The following is a 10729-nucleotide window of genomic DNA, read 5'->3' on the forward strand; positions in this document are numbered from 1 at the left end:
TTTAAAAACCAGCCGTTGTAATTAAGAGCTCACATAGGAGCCTCCTTGGTGGCTCAAGGGGTTAAGATGCAACGTATGAAGCTATTCGCAGCTGCTGCAGCATGAGTTCTATGCCCGCCAAGGAGCTACCCACATGGCTGAGCAAACCTCTCCTGACTCGCCCATTGCAACCTTCAACAGTGTATTTCGGTTGCCTGTTTTGTTCCTTACTCTGTCTCTGGTGGATCCTCTCACTGCCCACACCTCTGGCCTGTGCCCAGTTCTTGAATGCATAAATAAATAATTTTTTTAAAAGCTGATATAAAATATACAATCTATAAGAAGGGCAGGGGATATAAAGACTTTTCCAGAAATTTTCAGACAGAATGTAAAAGTTAAAAATTTTGTTTCTATTTTTACTACTTGATTTTCAGTATTCTATAATGTGATATTCACTGAGAAAAGATAAATTTGGGAAAGCACCAAAAAGCCTTTTTGCTCAGGGAAAAAGTCACTCATAATTGAATTTTTCCTGGCCAAAAGTAACATAGACTGGGCAACATAAACAGCAGAGACTTATTTTCTCACAGTTTTGAAGGCAGAAAGCTCAAGATCAAGGTTCTAGCTGATTCTTTCTTTTTTCTTTTTTTTAAAGATTTATTTATTTGGCCTAGAAACTTATTATTCCCTTAGAAGCCCCATCTTCAAACACAGTCACACTGGGTTCACTATAGGATTTGTGGACAAACACAAACTTTCATTCAGTTCATGACAGATAGTGATGCCAAAATTATTTTCAAAAATATAATCATGTAAAAGATGAATTATAGTCCATGTGTCCATAGTCCATGTGTTCACTTGTGTTTTTTATAATACATCAAAACTTAGAAACATTTAATAATCCATAAACATCATAACAATCACATATTTACTGAATTTCACTTTTTTTCCCCAGATATAATTCACTTTATTTTCTGGTATAAAGATTATGTGGAGGGTCTGTCTGGTGGCACAGTGGTTATAGGCAGTGCTATCAAGTTATTGCAGCACAAGTTTGATCCCCAGCTGGCCAGGGAGCAACCCACATGACACAGTGGACCTCTCCTGTCTCTTCTGTTTCTCCTCTCAACAGTGTATTTCAATAGATCTGCCAGTTCTGCTCCCCACTCTGTCTCTGGTGAATCCTCTCATCCTCCACATCTCTGGCTTACACCCCAATTCTTTTATGCATAAATAAATAAATCTTTTTTTAAAAATGTGGAGGCCATGGCTGGAGCCTGAGTTCTCTGCATGGAGATTCTCCTGTGTGCCTTCAACAAGTGGTCAGTGAATTCCTGATAAGGAGACTTGGTGAACATGGTCTCTTTCAGAGGTAGGAGTGAGATAGCTGTAGGTTTTAGAGATAGCATCCAAGGTGGTCTTGGCTAAGATGCCCAGGGTGGAAGTGCAGTCATTATTACCAGCCATCAGCAACCCTGGCTAAAGTGCAGCAGTCATTGTTACCGGCCATCAGCAGCAGCTTCTTGGACACAGAGGCCAAGACAATTCCAGCGGCCCTGAGGACAGGGATGAGAACCAGCACAGAGCCACAGAGGCTGGTCACCTTGCAAGGGACAGGGCTGGACTTGTTCCCCCAGTAGCCTCACAGAACCAGGATGGAGAATTTAGCCAGGATGAATAGCCCCCTGGGTGGCAGTGGCTACTTCCTAGGAATATTTAACACCCAGATCAACATGTATGTTGTAATTTCTGATGGATACTAATGCCTAGAACCTGGCCACCTGGCCAGCAGAGGTATGTTTTTGCACTGGACATAACTTCAAAACTTCATCCTTGAGGGATGGCCCCAGAAAAAAATCAATGCTCTGATTCCTTAACAGGCAAGAAGGAGAGATGGACCTCCTCCAGTGACTCGATCTTCATGTCCTTGAACAGATGGCCCAGCTTGATGAAGGGGATCTACTCCTTGTCTTTGGCCTGGCCTCCACAAGCTCCACAGCTGATGCAAGCCTGGGACCCAAGCCCTGAGCCCCTGCCAAGGCCTCCACACAAACCTCAGTGGCGTCCTATTCCAGGACCACCCCACAGGCATCTGGGATCCCCTGCAGCACTGGCAATGCAGGCCTTCTAATGTGTTTGTGGAGAAGCAGAATTCCATATTTTGTTCAATGTTATCTACCACTCACTGCCCTCAAAGTTGGTTCTGTGTACTGTCTTCACTCTCAGCCCTGTCTTTCCTCTCTCTCCACGCTCCACTCAGGGCACGCGCTTCCTTTACCAGGAAAGTCAAGTACTCACCTACTCACTCCCTCTGGACTGTGTCACACAAATCCTATAGGACCGGGTACCAGGCACTTGCCAGGTGCTGGGCACAACGTCCCTGAATGCCAGGGAGCTATAGGAAAACCACAAAGGGGACAGGAAGCAAACACAATCACGATTCACTGGGTATTGCTTGCTCTCCTGGCAGCATCTGAACCCAACTTCAACTTGCCCTTCCCCCTACTGCCCACTTTCTCCTTACAATTTTGTTCAAAGAAAAAAAGACTTTATACTCTATCATGCCAATCTCAGATCAACCCATCATTCTCATAAAAAAAAAAGTCTGAGTGAAGCATTTCATTTAAAATTAAAGCTGAAAACTGGTTTCTGAATCATACTCTTGTACATGTTCACAAGGAAAAGGCACCATCGTGCATCTCACTGCTAGAAGACACTTAAAGACAGAGGGAGACTGGCTGAACCCAGGACTCAGAATAGTACAAAACAAGCAAAGGTGGAATTTACCATTTCAAAAAGGAGTCAGAGTTCCAGGGTTGTTGCATCGGGCAACATCACACTGATTAAGAAACGGGAGTCGGGGAGCAGGCTACATAATGCAGGATGCTGCGGAAGAGCAAGATCCTGGCCTTTTTATTGATGCACAGCATCGGTTGTAAGGGGGAGGAGCAAAAGGAAAGGGGAAGGAGATTAAGGGGAAGGAGATTAAAGAAAGGGGAAGAATGTAGAACATCAGGGATTGTGAGTCTGCCCTCCAGGCACTTCCCATCTGTTTGATGACTCAGTATTGTCATTAAGATCATGCCCTAATCCCCAGCTATGGTTTTAATCTTATCAACAAGGTGTTCCACTGATCAGCTTCTGGGGTCCTTTGTTATACATTGGTCCTCATGCCCCCGGGCGATGCATAGCCTTCCCAGTGTGATCCAGCTTTGTGCTCTTGTTTGATTTGAAGGGCACCTTGTAGGGTTGGGATCCTGTACCTAACTGAACAGGCCATTTTGACCTTGCTTAGGATTTAGAACTACAGGTGACAAAATAGTGGCTGAACAGGCCACTTAGGAGTAGAAGACTCACACAGGTACCTTAATAGGGTAGTTCTCAGGCAGGGTATCTCATGAGGCTTAATCAAGAAATCAGGACCTCCCTGGTGGTGCAAGGGGTTAAGATACAACCTATGAAGCTATCCGCAGTCACTGAGAACAAGTTCAATTGTTGTAGAGCAACCCCGATACAAAACAGGGTGCCTGACTGTGGGTCCTCACCCGCGCGCTTAAAAGGACTTATCAATGCTCTACTGCAGGCACACGTGAAAGGTTCATAAAAGGTTTATTTACAAGGGAAGGGGAAATGAGGAAATGTACAGCTCTGGGAGAAAAGTGGGAGACAAAGTTTTAAATGAGTCCTACCCGATCCGCCTATTAGGAATCCCAAAATGGTGCTCTGAGAGCTGGCCACCAGCCAGGAGCGGTGAAGCCAGGAGGCAAGCGATTGCGAGCCAGAGAGCGAGCCCAAGGCCCACGTGTTTGGTTTTTTAATATCCAACCTGGCTGCCCAACTCCACCCTCAGGTCCCAGCCACCCTCCCTTGGTGGTGATGGGATTTGTCTTTCCCAGAGTCTTGATGGCTTTAGTCTGGAGTGGGGGTGGAGTCCACAAAGCCTGTATGGGATTAACTCAGGACATCACTTCCCCCTAACACAATCCCCAACCAGGGAGCTACCCACATGGCACAGCCGACCTCTCCTGACTCACCCACTGCTCTCCTCAGCAGTGTATTTCAGTCAATCTGCCTCTTCTGCTCCCCACTCTGTCTCCAGTGAATCCTCTCACCCCCTACACCTCTGGCCTGTAACCCCGTTCTTGTATGCATAAATAATAAATCTGTTTTAAAAAAAGAGAGATCAGCTTGGATGTGATGGCATTGGAAGGGTCAGTTGGGTGTGGAGGACACACTCCCCAGAGGGCCTCAATGACTGCTGGCAGGAAGCCTTAGTTCCTCCCATTGGGATCCTACTACTGGGATGTCCTCATGTAGGTTGGAAGAATCTTGTAGACCAGAGGTTTAAGGGTGAAAGAATTCACCAGAGACAGAGTGGAGAACAGAAAAGGGGAGATATTGAAATACACTGTTAAGAAAGGCAGCTGTCATGCCAGGAGAGGTCTGCACACAGAGAGGGTCCCCAGGCCCTATTTATACTGCAGGCATCATTGATTGGTTAGGGTGTTTAATCTTGGGTGTGTCCTGACTCATGATCCGGATCACCAGCTTAACGGATCAGCTTAGCGGCCCAGTTCCCATGGCAGTCCCATCCACTCCCTTTATCCATCCAGGCCTTCCTTGCTGGGCAAGAAGTGAGGGTCTAGTTTTTAAATTTAGTAATAACACCATGACACTCATGATGTGTCAACTATCATCCCTCAAAGTGAGTAACCCAAGAGAGGGGACCCTGATTCTAAAAAGTCAGTAGGTCATGAAATAATCAGAACTTCCATATTCCATTTATCATAATCTTCCTATAGGGGTTCCCCATTCATTCAAACCTGAATTATTAGTAATACTCCTATTATTAGAGTGATATGTCAGTTTTTTCTGTTTAAAGGGGAGATACAGTAACCCACTGTCTTCACAGTTCTACAGAAGCTGTTTCATGTGAAACAGCACCAAACTCTAAGACAAAGCTCTTTAGATAGTCTGGGTTGAGTCTGTGCAAATAGGATATTTCCCAAATATTTGTTATTTGGGAAGGATAGAACCTAGGGAATTGAATATGACCTGGAGGAAAAAAAAAAAATAAAGAGGGCATAAAGAAGCATATGGACTCTATTCCTAGAAAATGAGGAATGAGACTCCTCAGAAGGTCTTAGACTTTGATCAAGTCTTAAACAGGAAACATTGAGATCCAGTCTCAGAAGGTCTTAGACTTTGATCCTTATTCCCCTAGTATGCTTTCCTATTTCCATGACATCATTATCCCCCTCCGCTTCCATTTCTATCAGAGACTTCCTATAATAAATTTGGAAAATAAGGAGAATAGAAATTATTTAACAAACATCAAAAATGTGCTCAAGATAGTAGTTAAATAATAACTATAAATGAAAGCAAAAATAAATGCCATAGAGAATTTCAAACAGTAGAGGGATGAGGTCAGAATGTCTTCTAAATTTGGGCAAATGGTTCACCTCAAGTTTTAATCAATGTATAATTCCCTAGCTGTAGTTCGACATACACACAGTTCAGATTTCAGAAAAATATATCCTGAACTAATGATGTAACACAACAAAGGTACTGCTGTTTGGGTATTTAAACACACCATGGAAAACTGAACTACTAAAACACCAACTGCAATTGCAATCACTTAAAAAGAATAGCAAGTTGGTGGGGAATTGGGCATCTTTCTATTCATCTGTTCCTTGTATTATGGAGTCAGAAAAACTTCTATAAATATAATATGTGACAACTTAGAGAAAAGAAAAAAACAGACTGAGTCCCTACAATTCACACAAATGACTTAGTAAAGAAAACATCTCCAACATTCATTTTCTTCCAAGTACATTCTACACAACCATTTTCTATAGACCTCTTTATGGCTCTATCTTACTAATCAACATCATTTTCACCAAATAAACTGATCTGAAGTTCAGGGGTCCAAGTTCCCTTCTGGATTCTGCTTTTCTGTCAACATAAATCGCCTACCTAACCCAATTATTATGTCAAGTCAAGATCTTAAGACCCAAATTTCTACTCAACATTGAATAAACAATTCATCTGTAGTGTTTAGATCAACTTCCAATTGTCGCCTAAATGCAACAGTTTCTAAGTGAAACTTTGAAATTCTTTTTCCAAAGTCTTCCAGTTGCCTTCAGCATACAGTAAAAGCTTAGCTTGGTCCTGAAAGTCACTCCCTGGGACTAGCTTATGTTATCATATGCTTTCCTCCTCTACTCCAGCTTTTTCAATGTTTCCTGTTTAAGGTACTTTCCTCCACAATTTCCACTCCTACCACTGGTGGGAACTGTGAATCCTTAAAGTCCACACTGCTGGCTACATTTTTCCCTTTTCTAGTATTCAAAACACATTTTTAGTACACTATTTAGTATAGCTTTGTTTTCTCATTATTTAGTATTTTGTTATATATTGTCACATTCATAAATGTCTCATCTCCTCATGAGATAAATTTAAAGAAATCCATATCATATGTAGTATTTCTCCTTTATACTTAAAAAAAAAGAGAATGAGAATGCTAGACCTCTCCTGTCTTGCCCACTGCTCCCCTCAGCAGTGTATTTCAGTCAATCTGCCTGTTCTGCTTCCCACTGTCTCTGGTGAATCCTCTCCCCCACCCTCAACCCCCTGTACTTCTGGCCTACGCCCCAGCTCTTGCATGTAAAAATAAATAAATCTTTTTTAAAAATGAACATGCTGTTTTATATATATATATATATATATATATATAAACAAATAATATCATACTAAGATATTATTATATCTTAGGGATTTTATAGGTATTCTATGAACTGCCTATTTTTGGGGGGAGGGGGGGCGGGGAATGTAGCATATCAAGAAGATCAATATTCAACTGCATTAAGCAAATACACCAAGATAGAGGATAGGACCAAGACCTCAGGACTGAATGAATTCTTGTTTCAGGTAGATTTAAAATAACTTGTATCTTCATTTAGAAAGGTTACATAACTAGAGCTGGACCTGCAGGACCATTAATATCTGTGGGGGAAATAGAGCTATTCTTCTCTGAGCAAAGATCACAGTCTGACAATTTTGTCTGAGAGAAATTTATTGAGTGTGCTTAATTCTTTATGGAGCAGGCTCTTTGTCTTCCCTGTTGCTGTGTTAAGCAAGGTAAAGCAAAAAATCTTCCACTGAGTGTCTGGGACTTCCATTCTTCTGCAGAACATGTAACCCCCTGTGGTAAGGTGGGAAACATATATTCTGGAGTTTTGGTCTGGTTTTCTACTCACTAGAAGGAAATGCTGGGGCAGCTCATTTTGTATGGCTGAATTTCACTTTCTTTAGTTATAGAATGGAAATGGTGATAACTTACATTGCAGTATGAAACACACTTTATAAATTCAAAATGGTAAGGAAGTACTCATAATTATTAATTTTATTACTTAAAATCACTCATTGTTGGGCAAAACTCTATAATATGATAGAAACTACAATTAACACCTTTATCAACACATCAATTTCAATATTGTAGGTCCAAAACCAGAATCTGACAGCTTTATATACTGCTGAAATTCTTCATACTCCCATTCTGTATATTCTACTCTTTCTTTTAAAACAAAAGTTCACCTTTTTTAAAGATTATTTTTATTTATTTATGCATTACAAGAACTGGGGTTCAAAGGTGCAGGGGAGAGGGGAGAGGATTCACCAGAGACAGGGTGGGGAGCAGAACAAACGGATCTACTGAAATACACAGCTAAGGGGAGCAGCAGACAAGACAGGAAAGGTCTGCTGCACCATATGGGCTAGCTCCCTGACTGGGGGTCGAACCCATGCTGCAGTAGTTGGCGATGGCTTGATAGCACTGAGACTTTGACCCCTGAGCCCCTAGGGAGGCCCGATTTTATTTATTTTGTGTAGAAGAACTGGGGAGTAGGCCAGAGGTGCGGGGGATAAGAGGATTCACCAGAGACAGAGTAGGGAGCAGAACAGGCAGATTTACAGATAAATACACTGCTGAGGAAAGCAGTGGGAGAGACAGGAGAGGTCTGCTGTGCCATGAGGGTTAGCTCCTTGGCAGGGTTGTTGCAGTGGGCTGTGGAGGTGGTAGCGCTGAGACGTAAACCCTAGGCCACCAGAGAGGCCCTCAACTCTTTCTTATCTTAAAATCTCTCCTTTCACCCCATGCTCCTGCTGCTACCAGACAAAACCAGTGGGTTTCCAGTGACCCCAAACTGTTAGGGAAAAAAATGTTGTCCATTCTAAGTGTTGATATCCACCTGTGAGCATTGCTAAAGTAACAAAACTCTAGTGCGTCCAAAGATTTTGATCAGTGAGAAATTCAAAGAGAATGGAGAAGTCGAGGAGAGAAGGATTTCAAAATACCGTATCCCAATCAAATTCTGAAATCAACCATTCCCTTGTGGGCAAATGTTTTGTCAAACAGGCAGGGCCCAAAGCCTAACGGCCAAGGCCCAAGAGGAGAATAACTGTTGTAGAGCAACCCCGATACAAAACGGGGTGCCTGACTGTGGGTCCTCACCCTCGCTCTTAAAAGGACTTATCAGTGCTCTACTGCAGGCACACGCGAAAGGTTAATAAAAGGTTTATTTACAAGGGAAGGGGAAATGAGGAAATGTACAGCTCAGGGAGAAGAGTGGGAGACAAAGTTTTAAATGAGTTCTACCCGATCTGCCGATCAGGAATCCCAAAATGGCACTCTGAGAGCTGGCCGCGAGCCAGGAGCCGTGAAGCCAGGAGGCGAGCAATAGCGAGCCCCTCAAGGCCCACGTGTTTAGTTTTTATATCCAACCTGGCTGCCCAACTCCACCCTCAGGTCCCAGCCACCCTCCCTTTGGTGGTGATGGGATTTGTCTTTCCCAATATCTTGATGGCTTTAGTCTGGAGTGGGGGTGGGGTCCACAAAGCCTGTATGGGATTAGCTCAGGACATCATTTCCCCCTAACAATTCTCCCCTCTCAACGGGGTGCCTGACTGTGGGTCCTCACCCAGGCACTTAAAAGGACTTATCAATACTCTACTGCAGGCACACGCAAAAGGTTAATAAAAGGTTTATTTACAAGAAAAGAGAAAATGAGGAAATGTACAGCTCAGGGATAAAAGTGAAAAACAAAGTTTTAAATAACTCCTACCCAATCCGCCAATCAGAAATTCCAAAATGGCACTCTAAGAGCTGACTGCGAGCCAGGAGCCGTAAAGCCAGAAGGCGAGCGATAGCGAGCCCCCCAAGGCCCACGTGTTTGGTTTTTATATCCAACCTGGCTGCCCAACTCCACCCTCAGGTCCCAGCCACCCTCCCTTTGGTGGTGATGGGATTGGGATTTGTCTTTCCCAATGTCTTGATGGCTTTAGTCTGGAATGGGGGTGGGGTCCACAAAGCCTGTATGGAATTAGCTCAGGACATCATTTCCCCCTAACATTACCAGGAGAATGAATCCAAGAGAACCTCCCAGGAGGAAATGTAATTAAGAGATTTTGCAGGCCCAAAGGGCTTGGAGAGAAAGAGAGAACCAAAATTCAAAAGGTACTGTCCAAGCTGAATCCAATATGAGTTCAAGATGGAGGCTTTCATGATCTCTCAAGAGATGTGATTTTGTTGCCTGCCAAAGTGCTGAAGCTGGAAAATACGGCAGTTGGAAGCCAGCTCAAGAGATATGTTTGCGACCTGAGTAGTAAGAGCTTCCTGACCCCAACCTTTAGAGGGGCAGCTGCGCCAGAGCTGGAGCAGAAGTAGGAGGCCCAGGAAGCAAAAGGCCCCACCCAAATGCCTGCCCGCTCTCTTTTAAAGTTTACCTGGAAGTTCCGCACCACCCATAGGTTCTAGCTGTCCTTGTTCAAGAAGTCAGGTGGTAGAGCAGTGAGACTTACTTACAGCTCTCTTACAACACCTTGATACTACCATATTTTTTTCCCCTTGTGGCATTTATGATCAAACTTCTTGAAACATCTCTCTGTAACTGACACCTCAAACTCAGATTGTGCGTTCAATAAAACTCCTTTGTTAACACAGTAGCTTGAGTAGAAGGCCCTGGCAGGTAAGCTCTCCCAGCTCACCTCTCCCTTCCACCTTCTGTGGCTGTTCACACAGGTATGTGAACTGTCTAGTCCTAAAGGCATTTGCATTTGTAACCTCTATACTAAAAATAAAAAGAGTCATTGACAGAAACACTTATAGATTTCAAATTAAAGAAAAGATTTGCAAATTAAGAAAGCTTAAAGTTGTACAATTAAGCTATAGATTGTGAATGTAGTTTCCAAATACAGTCTTCAAAAATAATGAAATAGGGCCTCCCTGGTGGTGCAGACAGTTCAGTGCTGCATTGTGAAGCTGTCCACAGCCTCTGCAGCGCTGGTTCGAGTCCCAGCCAGCCAGGGAGCTACACACATGGTGCGGCAGATCTCTCCTGACTCACCCGCTGCTCCCCTCAGCAGTGTATTTCAGTCAGTTTGCCTGTTCTGCTCCCCACTGTCTCTGGTGAATCCTCTCACCCTCCCATGCATCTGGCCTGTACCCCGGCTCTTGTATAAATAAATAAATAAATCTTTAAAAAATTTGATTTCATGTTCAGATTTGGTCCATTAAAAACAAAATAGTGAAATATTTCAAAAATAAGAATATGTGTGTGTGTGTGTATGTAAGAGAGGAACCTCTATAAGAAGGGGAGGTTCCAGGTTCACAGTCCAACTTAAAGAGGGGCAGAGCTGAGTGGCCAGACGAAGTTCTAGAATACATGGAGGAGTCACAGGAGGGAAGACATAA

General features: G+C 43.3%; 1 pseudogene across 1 annotated transcript; it reads right to left on the reverse strand.

Moving 5' to 3' along the window:
• Positions 1 to 1302: 1302 nt before the first annotated feature.
• LOC311184148 (small ribosomal subunit protein uS5-like) lies at positions 1303 to 1902 on the reverse strand (annotated as a pseudogene). Its single transcript has one exon. The product of its transcript is annotated as a small ribosomal subunit protein uS5-like (transcript).
• Positions 1903 to 10729: the final 8827 nt, after the last annotated feature.

This window comes from Talpa europaea, assembly GCF_964194135.1.
Source record: "Talpa europaea genome assembly, chromosome: 14".
In the NCBI taxonomy this organism is placed as follows: domain Eukaryota; kingdom Metazoa; phylum Chordata; class Mammalia; order Eulipotyphla; family Talpidae; genus Talpa; species Talpa europaea.